Consider the following 15175-nt stretch of genomic DNA (forward strand, 5'->3'; position numbering starts at 1 on the left):
AATGTCTAATTGCTATATTGTATACCTGAAACTAATATAATATTGTATGTCAACTGTGATAGAAAGATAAATAAAAAAAAAAAAAAAAGGAAAAAAGTAAACATCCAGGGCTGCCTTCAAACGAGGCAGACAGACAACCCAAAGATTAAACTTAGTCAAGGGCCCTGGGATTCATGCAGCCATTTGAAAATTGTTCACTTCTTCTTTTTTCCCCCCTTTATTGATTTTAGAGAGAGGAAGGGAGAGGGAGAGAGAGATAGAAACATCCATGAGAGAGAACATCGATTGGTCGCCTCCTGCATGCCCCCCACTGGGGATCAGGCCCACAACTTGGGCATGTGCCCTGACCAGGAATTGAACCAGCAACCTCTTGGTGAATGGGTGGACGGACGCTCAGCCACTAAGCAACACTGGCTGGGCTGTTCACTTCTTAAGTAGTAAAATGCAGGGGTTGGAGTGGTCCAAACAGTGCCTGAGATCCCTCCCAGTTCTAACATTCCAGGAGTTTATGTCACTAATAGCAGGGTATAGAGGAGCCTGTGGAAGGAGACCCTCCTTCTCAGCGTTGCTAGATAAAATACAGGGTGGCCAAGTCCCACCTCCCCAGTCTCTGGCTAAAAGGGTGGAGTTGGGAAGGGGTACAAGGGCTGGGTGTACGTTCAGATGAGGAGCGGAACTATGCCCCTTTCCTCTCCATTCTTTAGGTTTTTTAAGGATGTTGCTCAGCCTCAGAGAGAAGTCTTCTTCATTCCTTGTTCCCCTGGTGGAAGAGAGCAGAGGAAGGAAGTAGGCTAAGGCCTTGACCTGCCTGGTACCTGGCCAGCCCCACATGCAGGCCATGTAGACAAAGATGTAGTACATAGATTCAACCTGGTGCTGATATGCTCGGTTACCCCTCACATGAGTGACTTTGTAGAGCACAAAAGGTTTTTCCAAGGCAGGGGAGATTATGTTTCAATTTCATTTTGGGTTGTTTTTGTATTATTTTCTCTATCCTGAAAATTCTAACACTTCCTGACCGAGCACCCCATTGGCTACGGAACTTAGTTTTTTCTGGTTTTGGAGTTTCCCAGTTTTGGGTGGATCTGGCTACACGCTGTTTTCTGCCTCCATCAAGACTCCCCACTGTCGTTTCTTTGAGGTTGTAGTCAGTCAGGGTGACCTTCTCTTGCTCTCCCAAAATGTAACACATTGTCACCAAAATTCTTGTTGGCTTAGTTTTTCATTAGCCATCCAGAATTCCATTCTATTGTGCAATTTGCACAACTAACTCATTATTTATCAAATATATATATGTGTGTGTGTATAGATAGATATAGATATAGATAGATATATATAAATAAACTTCTGGGAAAACTGCTGATCTATGCTGGGATGAAAAAGGCATGTATGACGAAGACCTATCCTCCCAAAGGCTGCAGCTGTGCAGGAGTTTGTCATACAGCCACGCTTGCTTGTTCACAAAGGAGTCATTAAGTAGTAAGTACCAGGCAATAGTAGTCACTGCAGAGACCAAGATCATCAAGATCCAATTCCCGTCCTCTAGGGGTTCACAGTTAAGAGATCACTAGCTAGTGACTTGAGATGTTTGGTGGGCATGGTGCTTTAATAATTCCTGCCTGTTATCTATTGCTGTGTAACAAACCACCCCAATTTAGTGGCTTAAAACAACAATGCTTTACTTTTCCTCAGGATTCTGTGATTTACCCTGGTGGTTCTGCTGCTGGTCTCATGTGGGCACGTTTGGTGGGTAGTTCAGCTAGTTGGCTCTAGATGGGCTCACTCCCCTGTCTGAGACCTCAGCTGAAATGGCTGAAACAGCTGGGATGACTGGGCTTCTCTCTGACCACCTGGCTTCTCTCTGACCACCTGGCTTCTCTCCACATGGGATCTCACCCTCCTTCAGGTGATCCTGGGCAGAGAATTCTAAGAGGGCAAAAACCAAAGTCCCAAGGTCGTTTTAGGTCTTGACTCAAAGTTGCCAGTCACCCACACTGCATCCTATTGGTCAACACAAGACACAAGACAGGGCCAGGCTCCACCCTCTCATGGGGAGGGGGGTAAGGCAGCGAGGTCACAGTGCAAAGGGTATGCATATAGAGGGAGAGGAATTTGCGGTTACATTTTGCAGTCTACCATGGCTGTCAACAGAAAAACAAAATTCTATTTCATGTAATGATCAGACTCACTACTTTTTCTTAAAAAAATGGGGAGATTTGGCCTTGGCCAGTTTGGGTCAACGGTTAGAGCGTCGAACCGCACACCAGATTCCCCGGTTCAGTTCCCGCTAAGGGCACATACCTCGGTTGCAGTTTGTCCCCAGCCCCCCGTTGGGGTCGTGTGGGTGGCAACCAGTCCATGTGTCTCTCTCACATCGATGTTTCTCTCTCTCTTCCCCCTCTCTCCCACCTGCTCTATCTGAAGATAAATTTTTTAAAAAGTTCTCCAGTGAGGATTAAAAAAAAAGGGGGGGGGGGGGAGATTTGGCAACAAGCTGTTAGAGCTGAGTAACTACTAGCCTGTTGAAACTGAACATCTCATCTCCAGCTCATGAGTCCCCATCACTCTCTATTGCTTATCTCAGGCTCTGCTGACCCAGCAGGTCTCCTGCCTGACCATGGCTTGTGACCGCTGTCTTTTAGCATTTCTGGCAATAACAATGGAGGACAGTATGTGATGAGGTCAAATGTGTCCTGCAGATCACTCAACCACTTTCCCCTGTGGGGTAATGTGAGGGGCTCTAAAGTTGCACATAAGTAATTTTTTTACTAAAAATAGTTTAAACGTTGAAGCTAATTATATTAGTTGTCTTGGGCTGCCACAAAAATTTCCACAGCCCTGGCCAGTTTGTCTCAGTAGTTAGAGCTTCGGCCTGCAGACCAAAGCGGGTTTGATTCTAATCAAGGGCACGTGCCTTGGTTGTGGTTGGTTCTCGGCCCTGGTCAGGGTCGTGCGGGAAGCTACTAGTCGATGTGTCCCTCTCGCGGCGATGTTTCTCTCTCTCTCTCTCCCCCCCCCAACTCTATCTGAAGATAGATAGAAAAATATCCTTGGATGAGGATTAAAAAAAATTACCACAAACTGGGTGGCTTAAACAACAGAAATTGATTCTTTCACAGTCTAGAGGCCAGAAGTCCCATATCAAGGTGTCAGAGGGCCTTGCTTTCTCTGCAGGCTCTGGGGAAGACTCCGTCTTTGCCTCTTCCAGCTTCTGGTGGCTCCCGACTTTCCTTGGCTCATTTCTTTTCTGCATCATTTCAGTCTCTGTCTCCATCTTCAGATTTTCCTCTGTGTCTTTTCTTCTAATGACACTGGTCATTGTTGGATTCAGAGCCCACTCTACTCCAGTATGATCCCATCTTAGTTAATTATATTCATAAAGACTTGATTTCCAAATAATGTCACATGCTGAGGTTCCAGGTGGACATGAATTTTGGAGGGCACTATTTAACTATACTAGTGAATGATTCTTCTAGATGAGATAGAGCATCTTGACATTTATGCCTGTAGAAATGTCACACTCACTTACAATCTAATAATATACTTTATCGAGTGAGAGACCAGCAGCATTATAACTAGATTTGCACAACTGTGGTCATACAAAGAGTGTATCTGGCATATGAATTCTCCAGGGTGGGAAGAGGAGGAACAAGAAGGGGAAGGCTGAGGGTAGCTGGTCGAGATAGGAGTGCTACTCGGTCTGGGAAGAGGTTGGAGTGTCCAAGAGAGGCTTCAAAAGGAGGCGGGAAGTAGTGCTTGAGACCCCAGACTGCAGAAAGGTTTAGATGGGTTAGAGGAAGTGAAAGAATAGCATAGACAAAAATTCAGAGAGTCCATGACATATTGATGCAAAGTAAATGATCAGTATGGTCTGAATGTTGTGAAGGTGAACAGTGAATTTTGGGGTGGGGAGTGTCAGATGGGGCTGAGAGGTCAGACGTAGTCCTGTGAACTGGTAGAACTGTGGTGCTCAAATCATATCAACTGATTGTGTGTCTCAGATCTTAGACTTCCTTTGAGATTTCCTTTGAGCGATAATAACAATAACACTAAGAGTGAGTGATTATAAATGTTTATTATACACTTTAGTAAGTACTTTGTATGCTTTATCTCATTTAATGCCCCCCCCCAATCTCCCACCTCCTTGACCAAATACTAGTATTATCCTCCTCAAAGATGAGGAAGGTGGGTTCTTAGAGCTGGGGTACCATCTCTGGGCTCCAGCTATCAGAGCCTATGCTTTTAATCACTATACTCAACTGCCACCCCAAATGGGTTCCATGGATAGTAATACAAAAAAAAATCATAGACACAGACAATGTATGGTGATTACCAGAGGGAAAAGGGGGTGGGGGAAGGCAGAGAGGGTAAAGAGAGGGTAAATGGTGATGGAAGGAGACTTGACTTGGGGTGGCGAACACACAATATAATATACAGATGATGTATTATAGAATTGTACACCTGAAACCTATATAATTTTGTTAACAATGTCACCCCAATAAATTCAATTAAAATATAATATTGTAAAACCACTGCTAGAGAGTTGCTGAAAATGTCCGAGCAAGGTTATACCACAGAGACAGTGGTATTCTTCAGTTAACTGGGGGTCTGGATTCAGAGTCGAATCAGGGGTGGCGGTGGGGGGGCAGTTTGGTGGCTAGCAGACCCGTTTAAAGTTCATTTCAGTAGCCTGGGCAAGGGTGGTGTCTGTGGCTTCTGAACCAGACAAAGCTCAGAAGATAAGGACATATTCGTGGGTCAGATAAGGAGAAGCAGTGAGTGAATTGCTTGTGCAAAACACTAACCTAAGTGGTTCGTCCCCTCTTAGAAACGGTAGGCTCTCTGCTGCCTAGAGCTGGTTTCAGCATTAATACAGAGTTTTGATAAAAAAGAGAAAGGAGGAGGGGGCGGGAGAAAGAGAAGAAGAAGGAGGAAGAGGAGAAGGAGAAGAAAGAAGAGTCCTATAGTGAACCACAGATTTTGGTTAGTGATGATGTGCCAGTGTTGGCTCATCTATTGAAATTAAAGCACCGCACTGGTGCTGGACATGGACAGCGAGGCGGGCGATGCACGTGTGGAGGGACGGGGCACGTGGGAACCGTGCGCTTTCACTCAGCTCTGCTAAGAACCTAAAACTTCTCTAAAAATAAAGTCTATATGTACAAGAAAAAAAGAAAAATGGAGGAGGGTAGTGGTTTCTGAGGTAAGTATAGAAAACACAGGTAAATAAAGTTTATTATTATAATTATTGTTTATCTTCACCCGAGGACATTTTTCCATTTTTTGTTCAGATAGAGTGGGAGGGAGAGAGAGGAAGAGAGAGAGAAACATTGACGTGAAAGGGACACATTGAGTGGTTGCCACCCGCACAACCCAACCAGGGCCTGGGACAAGCGGCAACCGAGGTACGTGCCCTTAGCGGGAACCGAACCTGGGTCTCTCTGGACCGCAGGCTGATGCTCTAACCCCTGAGCCAAACCGGCCAGGGCAAGTTAATTATTTTTAACTGCAAGACTTACAGCATTCCTTTTCCTTCATAACACTTAATAAAATTACAATGATATAATTATGCCATTATTTATCCATAGGCATAGGCTACGAGAACTCTAGGCATAGACTCCATGAGAACAGGGCCTACAATCACTGATACATCTCCAGCACCTAGAACAGAGTTTGGCACATGGTAGGCACTCAATACTTACCCACTGAAAGAAAGAGGAATCAATGTTGTAAGTCTTGTAAGACTTGGTGATGGAGGAGATAAGAGAGGAGAGGAAGTGGGGGGAGGGCTATAGCTTTGGAGTGGTTTCAATTAGTCATACTTTCGCTAGAGACCCTCCTTCCTAAAGTTCCCCATTGACTACCACGCTTTGCTTGACTTGTGATGACCTCTGACCTCTGGAGCCCCCATTTGACCGGCTTTGCCCCGCACCGTCCTCCCAGCATGGCTGTGCTCACTGTCCCCGCCCCAGAAGTCCAGCCTCCCGCAGCCACTTCCTCTCAATGCCCTTGCAGCCAGTCCTGGTTCAACACCCACAGAGCTCGGAAACGTTGCTCTTGTTTTTTTTTTACAACAATTTTCCAAAGTGCGTTGGTGTCTCATGGCAGTAAATATGGGGTCATGATGGGAGCCACCAGTGTCCTCTAGTGTCCCTGGGAAGCCAGGGAGTAGGTCCCCATAAGCACAACCCCAGGCTTTTTCTGGGAAGGGCTGGAAATACGCCAGGACAGGGGCAAGGCAGAAATCACCGTCTCTGGTGTTATGTCAGGGACAGAGGCTATCTTTGCGAGCTCAAGCCAAGATAAACTATAATCCTACATCTTAGGAATGATCTTTCAGAAACAAGTCCAGGAGAGAGGTGAAATAGCCCCTTCACGTCAGTAGGAATGTTCTTAATAACAAAAGGAAGAATTTCCTCCTTAGGGATTGATATATTTGTATAGAAAATGGTCTATCTTCTTCCCATTAATATCGAAAAAATTATAAAGGCAGTACCTGCTTATTAAAATATTTTAAAATATCAAGAAACTGTAAAATACTAAGAAGGAGAAAGTGGAAGTGGAAGTCTCGTCACGCATTCTCTACATACCTCTACCCATCCTCATTTTAAAATCATGCCATGTGTCCTGTTTTGCAGCCTGTGTGCTGCTCCCCTATTTTAAGGAATTGATCAATTATCTACCTCGATATTTTTATTGGCCACATGATTTTTAACAGCGTAAGAGCACTGTAATTCAGGGGGACAATCTAAGCCTAGCCTTTAATGCAGCTATTCTTTTTCTAGGAATCCGTCCTACAGAATTGCCCGCACCAGCGTGGAAGACTATGTGACCTGAGTGTTTGCCAACAGTGAAACAATGAAGTTAGTCTGTTAATTTGTAATATAATTGAAAAGAGACAGAGAGCAAACCACTTGGGTATGAGAAACTCTGGCTTTGGGGACTCTGTAGGGGAAACAAAGGGCCATTATGAAATAGAGGACATGTGTTTCCTACTAATAAAATTTCCCTTTTGGGGGTACAAACAGGGTAGTTAGTGTCAGGCTACCTGGACTCCTGGGGTATAAGCCAATTGGAGGGTCACTCTTTTTTTCTTTTTTCCCTAAAGACAGGGAAGCAAGGTAGTCTGCATTTTGCTCTTTTTTTAATTAAAAATTTTCTAAATTGGTTTGAGAGAGGGAGAGGTGAAGAGAGAGAGAGAAAGAAACAATGATTTCCCCCCCACCACTTTTTTATGCATTCATTGGTTGCTTCTTGTATGTGCCCTGACCAGGGGATGTAACCCACAACCTCGGCATATGGGGATGACCCTCTAACCACTGAACTACCTGGCCAGGACTGCATTTTGCTTTTAATTTTTGGTGCAAAACAGAAGAATTAAACTAAATTACACATTTAAAAAACATAAGTACCACAAATACTCTAAAGTTCAGAAAATAACATGGTATTTTAAAATTATGACTGCCCTGGCCAGTTTGGCTCAGCGGTTAGAGCGTCAGCCTGCGGTCCAGGGAGACCTGGGTTTGGTTCCTGCTAAGGGCACATACCTCGGTTGCAGTTTGTCCCCGGCCCTGGTTGGGTCATGCGGGTGGCAACCACTTGATGTGTCCCTTTCACGCCGATGTTTCTCTCTCTTCCTCTCTCTCCCTCCCACTCTATCTGAACAAAATATGAAAAATTGTCCTCGGGTGAGAATTAAAAAAATAAAATTATGACTAACTGCTTGATGTACAGTTTGTGTGGTCATCCCAGATGAGGTGGTACAGTGGGCAGCAGGAATATTTCTGGAAGACATTTTGGCACAGGGATGGCAAGCAATAACTTAAGTCTGCATGGAAGTTACTGCAAACCGCATGAATCTATCCCACAAAACCTACATATAATATGTCTCCAACTCACCTTCCCCTTAGCCAGATCCCCAAAATGCCCTTGATTGCTCCAATGTCACCTGATACAAGGGGAAGTGTGACAGGGGGAAGTCTGAAGGAAAGGCACAGTGATCTTAACCAATTGGGGTTAAAATATCTCTCGCAGTTGACCCATGCACCAAGAGGTTGCTGGTTCGATTCCCAGTTAGGGAACATGCCCAGTTGTGGGCCAAATCCCCAATAGGGGACATGCAGGAGGTGGCCAATCGATGTTCTCTCTCATCGATGTTTCTCTCTCTCTCTCCCTCTCCCTTCCTCTCATTCTAAAATCAATAAAGAAAAAAAAAATCTCTCACAGATTTGACAAAAACACAGGACCCTGGGAACACATGGCTGGGACCCTTCCAGGCCTTGGCAGAGGCCTGCATGACGGTAGGCCCTGAAGCCTCAGCTTCCTCAGGGACATAGTAAGTGTGCCTCTGGCTGTGGTGTGCTGGCAAGCTCACTGGGACAGCCAGAAGTTGGGTGGTTCCCCAAGCCCTCCTTCCCATGCACTTGGTTTTATAATGTTCACCTTTGTATGTCTTGAATGCAGTTCCATCTTTGGAGAAATAGAGGAGCCTGATTCTAACCCCACTTATTATTATTTTTTTATCCTCACCAGAGGACATTCTTGCATTTATCTTCAGATAGAGTGGGAGGGAGAGAAGGGGAAGAGAGAGAGAAAAACATCGATGTGAGAGAGACACATGGACTGGTTGCCACCCACACAACCCCAACTGGGCCGGGGATAAACTGCAACCGAGGTACGTGCCCTTAGCGGGAACCGAACCCGGGACTCTCTGGTCCGCGGGCTGACGCTCTAACCGCTGAGCCAAACTGGCCAGGGGTACCCCCACTTATTAAATGATAGTATTCCATTGTATGAACACCCACATTTACATTATTTCAAGCTGCCATAACAAACAATGCTACGAAGCATATCCTTGTTCACGTTTCTATCCTTGTTCATGAATATATTTGTAAAATACATTCTTATCATGCTACTGCTGGGTCTCAGAGTTCACTTAGATAATCGCTTTTGCCATGTGCTGTCCTTGAGGGCATGCCAGCAGGGTATGAGAGTGGTCAACACTGTGTGTTAGCAAACATTGCTGATTCTTCTTACTCTATAGGTGAAGAATGTATTTTGCTGCAGTTTTTTAAAAAAATTAATTTAATTATCCTCACCTGAGGATACTTTTCTATTTTTCTTCAGGTAGAGAGAGAGGGAGAGAAAAGGAGAGAGAGAAACATCAATGTGAGAGGGACAATCAACTGGTTGCCTCTCCAACCAGGACTGGAGACAAACTGCAACCTAGGTATGTGCCCTTGGCTGGAATCAAACCCAGGACTCATTGGTCCTCGGGCTGATGCTGTACAGCTGAGCCAAACCGGCCAGGCCTCTTGCTGCAGTTTTAATTTGCATTTCTCTTATTAGTGGTGAAGAGTAACATCTTTTCATGTGTTTAGGAACCATTTATATATTTTTTTCTATGGACTGTTTTTATACTTTTTCCATTTTTCTATTGAGTTCATCTTTTTCTTATTGATTTACAAGAATTGTTTTAATGTTAAGAAAATTAGCTCTTGTCTGTGATATAACTGGCAAATGTACTTTGCTAGCTTTTCATTTGTTGGTTGACTCTGTTTATGGTGTTTATTTTCCTGGCCGGGGGGCGGGGGGGGGGAATTCCATATTTATGCAACTGAATGTATTAATCAAATTTTTTTTTTTTTTTTGCCATCAATTAAAAATTTACTTGTTTTGCCCTTGCCGGTTTGGCTCAGCAGTTGAGCGTTGGCCTGCGGTCCTGAGAGACCTGGGTTCAGTTCCCGCTAAGGGCACGTACCTCGGTTGCAGTTTGTCCCTGGCCCTGGTCGGTTGTGCGGGTGGCAGCCACTCGATGTGTTCCTTTCACGTCGATGTTTCTCTCTCTCTCTCTGTTCCTCTCTCTCCCTCCCACTCCACCTGAACAAAAAAATAAAAAAATAAAAATAAAAATTTACTTGATTTTAAAGAATTCAACCCTGGCCAGGTGGCTCAGTTGGTTGGAGTGCTGTACTGGATAAGTCAAGGTTTCAGGTTCAATCCTTGGTTGGTGCGCATATAAGAGGCAACCAATGAAAAGTGGAACAATGAATAGATGTCTCTCTCTCTCTCAAATCAATTAATACAAAATTTAAAAACCCAAATGCTGACATTGTCCAGACAAATTTAACAGGTTTATTTACAATTGTTACAAAGTTAAACTGCTGAAACCTGTTTACTGAAACATTTTGACATGCATTAATGCTTTCTGTCCCCGCATTTGTATTTTAAAAATTCACACACAAATGAAAATGGAGTAACTGCTGGTACCTGATTTCTGTCTACTATGTTCCACTTGCAATCATATACTTAGGTACCTTTTGACCCCATGGGAAAAAAATATTTAATGTTCAGAAGTATCAATAACAGGAAGAAGATAAATTTTTTTAAAGAATGAAATGTTTCCCATCATAGTAGATTCTTAAGCACATTCTCCCCATATGCAGTGTGATAGCTGGAGGTCTTTTGGCATAATTGTTACACATTTGGCGTGGATAGCACACAGATTGGTGTTTTCAGAAAGGCCAACCAGACAGGCCTCACATGCCTCCTGCAAAGCACCAGTAGCTGCACTCTGGAAGCTGAATCTGTTTTCAGTCCTGAGCAATAATTTCTCGCACCAGACGCTACAAGGGAGGTTTGTGAATTAGAAGTTCAGTGGACTTCTGATAACGTCTAATTTCATGGAGATCCGGTACCAGGTGGGTAACACGAGGTTTCTTCACCCCTCCAGAAGAGGGCGCACCTCTAAGCAGCTTTTGTAGCCAGTTGCTTCCTCCTTGCTTTACCACATCTGGACTTGCTTGCAGTCCGCTTTGCAGGAGCCATGGTATAGAGACCTCCTTACTTACCCCATTTCTGTGTCTGGAGCTCAGGATAGCTAGAGGTCCCGCTGGCGTTGGAGAGTGACAGTGGCTTAGCGGCGGCTTTAAACATCTGTATTAAGCAGTTTTAAAATGACTTCTGATGTAGTGCCATCCTTCCAAAGACCTTTCTCTCCCAATGTAAGAATAAAAAATGTTCTCCCATGGTTTGTTGTAGTATTTTTTTTTTTTCTTAATTCTCACCAGAGGATATTTTTTCATTGACTTTCAGATAGAGTGGAAGGGAGGGAGGTGGGGAGGGAAAGAAAGAGATAGAAACATCAATTGGCTACCTCCTGCAAAACCCCAACCCAGACTGGGGATCAAACCTGAAACTCAGCCCAGCCAGTGTGGCTCAGAGCTTGAGCATCGACCCATGCACCAAGAGGTCGCCGGTTCGATTCCAGACCAAGGCACATGCCCAGGTTGTGGGCCTGATACCCAGTGTGGGGCATGCAGAAGGCATTAATTGATGTTCTCTCTCATTGACGTTTCTATCTCTCTCTCCCTCTCCCTTCCTCTCTCTAAAATCAATAAAGAAAAAAACAAAAACAAGCAAACAAAAAAACCCCTGAAACCCAGGCATGTGCCCTTGACCTGGAATTGAACCTGGTCTGAGGGCCAACACTCTAACCGCTGAGCCAAACCGGCCAGGGCTATTGTAGTGTTTTGTGATTTCATTATTAATATTTACATTTTTAATCCTTCAGGAATTTGTTTTGGGGGCAAGGAGTGTATATTTTATTTTAATTCAAACAGTTACTCATTATCCCAAGAGCATTTATGAAAAAATACATCTTATCTCTATTGACTGAAGGGCTATCTTTGTCAACATATTAAATTCCAGTGTGTGGTTGCTCTGCTTTTCTAGATTTTTAGTCTGTTCCACTGAATAGTTAGTCCATTCATGCATCATTTGCTTATGGTGGTTTTATATGTTTTGATTTTGGACTTCTGCTTCCAGAACCATGAGAGAATGCTTTTCTGTTGTTTTAAGCCACCCACTTTGAGCTAACTTGTAAAGGCAGCTATAGGAAACTGCTTTGGTGATAGAGCTAGGATTTGAATACAAACCTCTGACTTAAGCCCTGTCTTATGAATGGGAGCTCAGGGATAGTCAGCCCTGCTCCTGAGAGTGGGTGTTTGTTGGGGGAAGGACAGGGGAAATTTACATAATGCCAATTTCCTTGGTTCTCATCAGCCTGTGGGTGTGAAGGGACAAAGGGGTATGCTAACTGTTCCATGTCCCTTTAGTTCTCTTCACTCTGTTCCAAGCTGTCCTGTGTCCTTCAGGCTGACTTCATGGCCTGCCTTGACCTCACTTCCTTGCCCCTGACGTCTGATTGCATTTGACCAATGCTAGGCACTAGCAGAAAATTGGAAGGTGGCCCCCTCCGTGCTAGGCCACAGCTTGTCAGTGGCTGTGCATTTTGACCTCAGGCCATATTTCCTGTCTTGTGGCCTTCTCCAGGTCCAGCTCTGGCACATTGGTTTGTTCCAGTGACCACTTCTTCCTTTCAGACCTACAGCTTCTTCCAGTCTAGTCCTAGAGTACTGTACCAGTCTCTTATTGGTTTTCCTTAAACCTGCCCACATCTCTATAGAAGATCTATTCTTTAAAATGCCATCAGCCATCCCTTTGAGAGGACCATGTGTTTCCTACCCAGATCCTGACCAACAGGAGGAGCCCCCACCTGCTCATTTGGAACCACTTTAAGTCTTGACCATTTTATGTGCCTCTGGGAAGCCATTTCTGCTCTGATAGGAGCTCTCCAGAAAGGCAAGCTGCTCAAGGACTCTGGAAAAGTCATGGAGAAGCCTATCTTCCCTCTGGGTTACTCTACACAAAGATTCTAAGCAAGCTGCCTGGCTCCAAGGGCTCCCCACCCCCATTCCCAGGAACTGGGCTAGGTATGGTCTGGGCTAGGTGGGGAGGTCTAGTGACAGAACTGCCTGTCTCTCTCTCTCAAGAATGGGAGGCAAAAGGTCTATTTCTGTCAGGATCACAGGGCAGGCCCCTCCTTTAATCACTATGAGCTTTCTCCCAGAGGCTTTTCATTCCTTATGCAAGCAGGCTTCTTGGCAGGGTGTGCTACCCTGTTGACAGACATGCCTAGACACATCCAATTCTATTTAGACTTGATCTGGGATCTTTCTGCACAAGGTTGGGAAGGTAGATTTGGGTCAGGGTGAGGAGGGCCTCCAACACAATCAAACAAGTTTTAACCTAATATTGTAGTCAAGGTGTATTCAAGCTGGGGAGAAATCTGGATCAAATGTGTTAAGAGGTTAGGGTATTGCCATCTCAGAACCCATGTTCTTGCTCTCCTTCTAACAAAGCATCACCTCAACCAGAGAGACCCTATCAGGGTACTCTCCATCACCACACCTTGTTGTTTTTCCGGAAGAATATATATCATTCCCTGAAATCACAGCTGTTTTCTTCTTTCTTCATCTATTCTGTGAAAGCAGGGAGATAGCCATTTTAGTCAATGCTATATTCCCAGGGGACCTGGCTTATAGTAGGTACTCAATAACTATGTGTTGAATTTGTTGAATGAATGAATGGATGTGGCCCAATGAATGAATTTAGATGAGAAAACCTGAAGAAGTCAAGGGATTTAACTACCTGCTTAAGAGTGCACAACTATCACTGGCAGAGCTGGGACCCGATCCAGGATATCTAACTAAATCCATTCCATCCAGGTGGAGAGGCAGGAGGAGAATGCGTTAGCAGGAATGATAAGGAGAGCCTGATCTAGGAGCCAGACTGATTGCATCTCTGTGGCAGTGAGATCCGAAAGGATAGGAAGGAGAGGAATCTCTGGGAAAGCATGGTGACACAGTGACCAGAGCTGAGGTGGTAGAGATGAGACAAGTTCCAGGAAACAAACAAACAAACACGTATTGGATGTTTATTCCTTGCCAGGCAATGTGCCAGGTGTGGTACCTGTACCTGTGTGGTCTGATTTACAACGTGCACTGTAGATACTATTATCCCCATTTTTATGAGCTAAGGAAATGGAGGCATAAGAGTTTATATAAATTAACCTCTTTTTTCCATTTATCAAGTACCTGATTCCTAAGCTTAACTTTTTCATACCCTCCACATGACCTCTTTGAACATAGGGTTGAAGCTGAGAGTTTTCCTTTAAGATGTTTGAAGTCCACAGTTAATTGGAAGAGATCAGCAAGAGTTAAGTATTTATTAGTGGGGAGGAGGAGTACCTTGCTTCAGAGGAGAAACTGAAGCATAAAAAGGCAGGAACTTTGATAAAGGAAGAGCAGTTAGAGGGGAGAAGAGCGGAGCGATACAAATTCACCCTGAGAGTCTGTTTTAAGGTGCCGTAGAGGAGCCGGTTAGGGCTGTGACACAGGGCAGAGCAGAAGGCCATGGAGCCAGATGTGACACAGACCACCTTTTTCTTTATCTGGATTCCAATCTAAGGAGAAGCAGCAGAAGTAGGGAAGGGACTGATTGGGCAGAGTTCAGTCCAGACTAGAACTGGTGTGAGCCCATCTCTCTTCCCCCACTGGGCTCCTTCCTTCCAGTGGGCACTCCTGGCCTTTGCCTGTATTTACACAAACAGGATGGCCCCTCAGCCCAGATGTTCCTGGGCAGCTCTAATTTAAAGTCCACTGCCCTTTGTCCCCATAGGTACACTTGTGCCTGTCAGACTGCAGCTCTTGGTTTTGGTTTGGAAAATAAAAGTCACGGAGGCCCAGATGCAGATTGTACCCTCCACAGAGCCAGGTTCTGTTCAGGCCATAAGACTGCATAAGGTGTCCTTTGTCCGGAGGATGCCTCAAGGGCCCAGTATTGGAAGTGGCCCCCAGCCCAGGGCTAGTCCCAGACCACTGATGCCAAGCAGCTGTCTGTGGGTCAAGGTCAACCCTTTCTCAACAGGAACCCTCAGAGGCTGTATTACCCATTAGACCCTCACTCCCATCCTGAAGCCTCAGGGTATAACTCAAACTCGATAAAATGGGCTTTCATAAACAACGCAAGCCTGAAAACTTGGGCGGGGAGGCCCCTCCAGCCCTGGGGGCTTCAGGAGGGTCTGGGCTGCCTGCCAGCTCCTGGCAGTCCCCAGACTTGGGGGGAAGGGTGGGGAGGCGGTGCTGTTACCCTCTCCTGCCCGCCCGGTTTCTAGCCTAGAGTTTCCTGGGGCCCTGGCCTCCTGGGCTTCCCACCCTGCCCTCCCTTAACCCTTTCCTCGAGGAAGGGAGTGGCACAGGTCCCCGATCTCCAGGGAGGCCTGGGAAGCGGGGACGGGGGGTGGCGAAGGGAGGAACCGAGGGACAGGCCAGGT

This window comes from Molossus molossus, unplaced genomic scaffold (assembly GCF_014108415.1).
Source record: "Molossus molossus isolate mMolMol1 unplaced genomic scaffold, mMolMol1.p scaffold_m16_p_1, whole genome shotgun sequence".
Taxonomy (NCBI): Eukaryota; Metazoa; Chordata; class Mammalia; order Chiroptera; family Molossidae; genus Molossus; species Molossus molossus.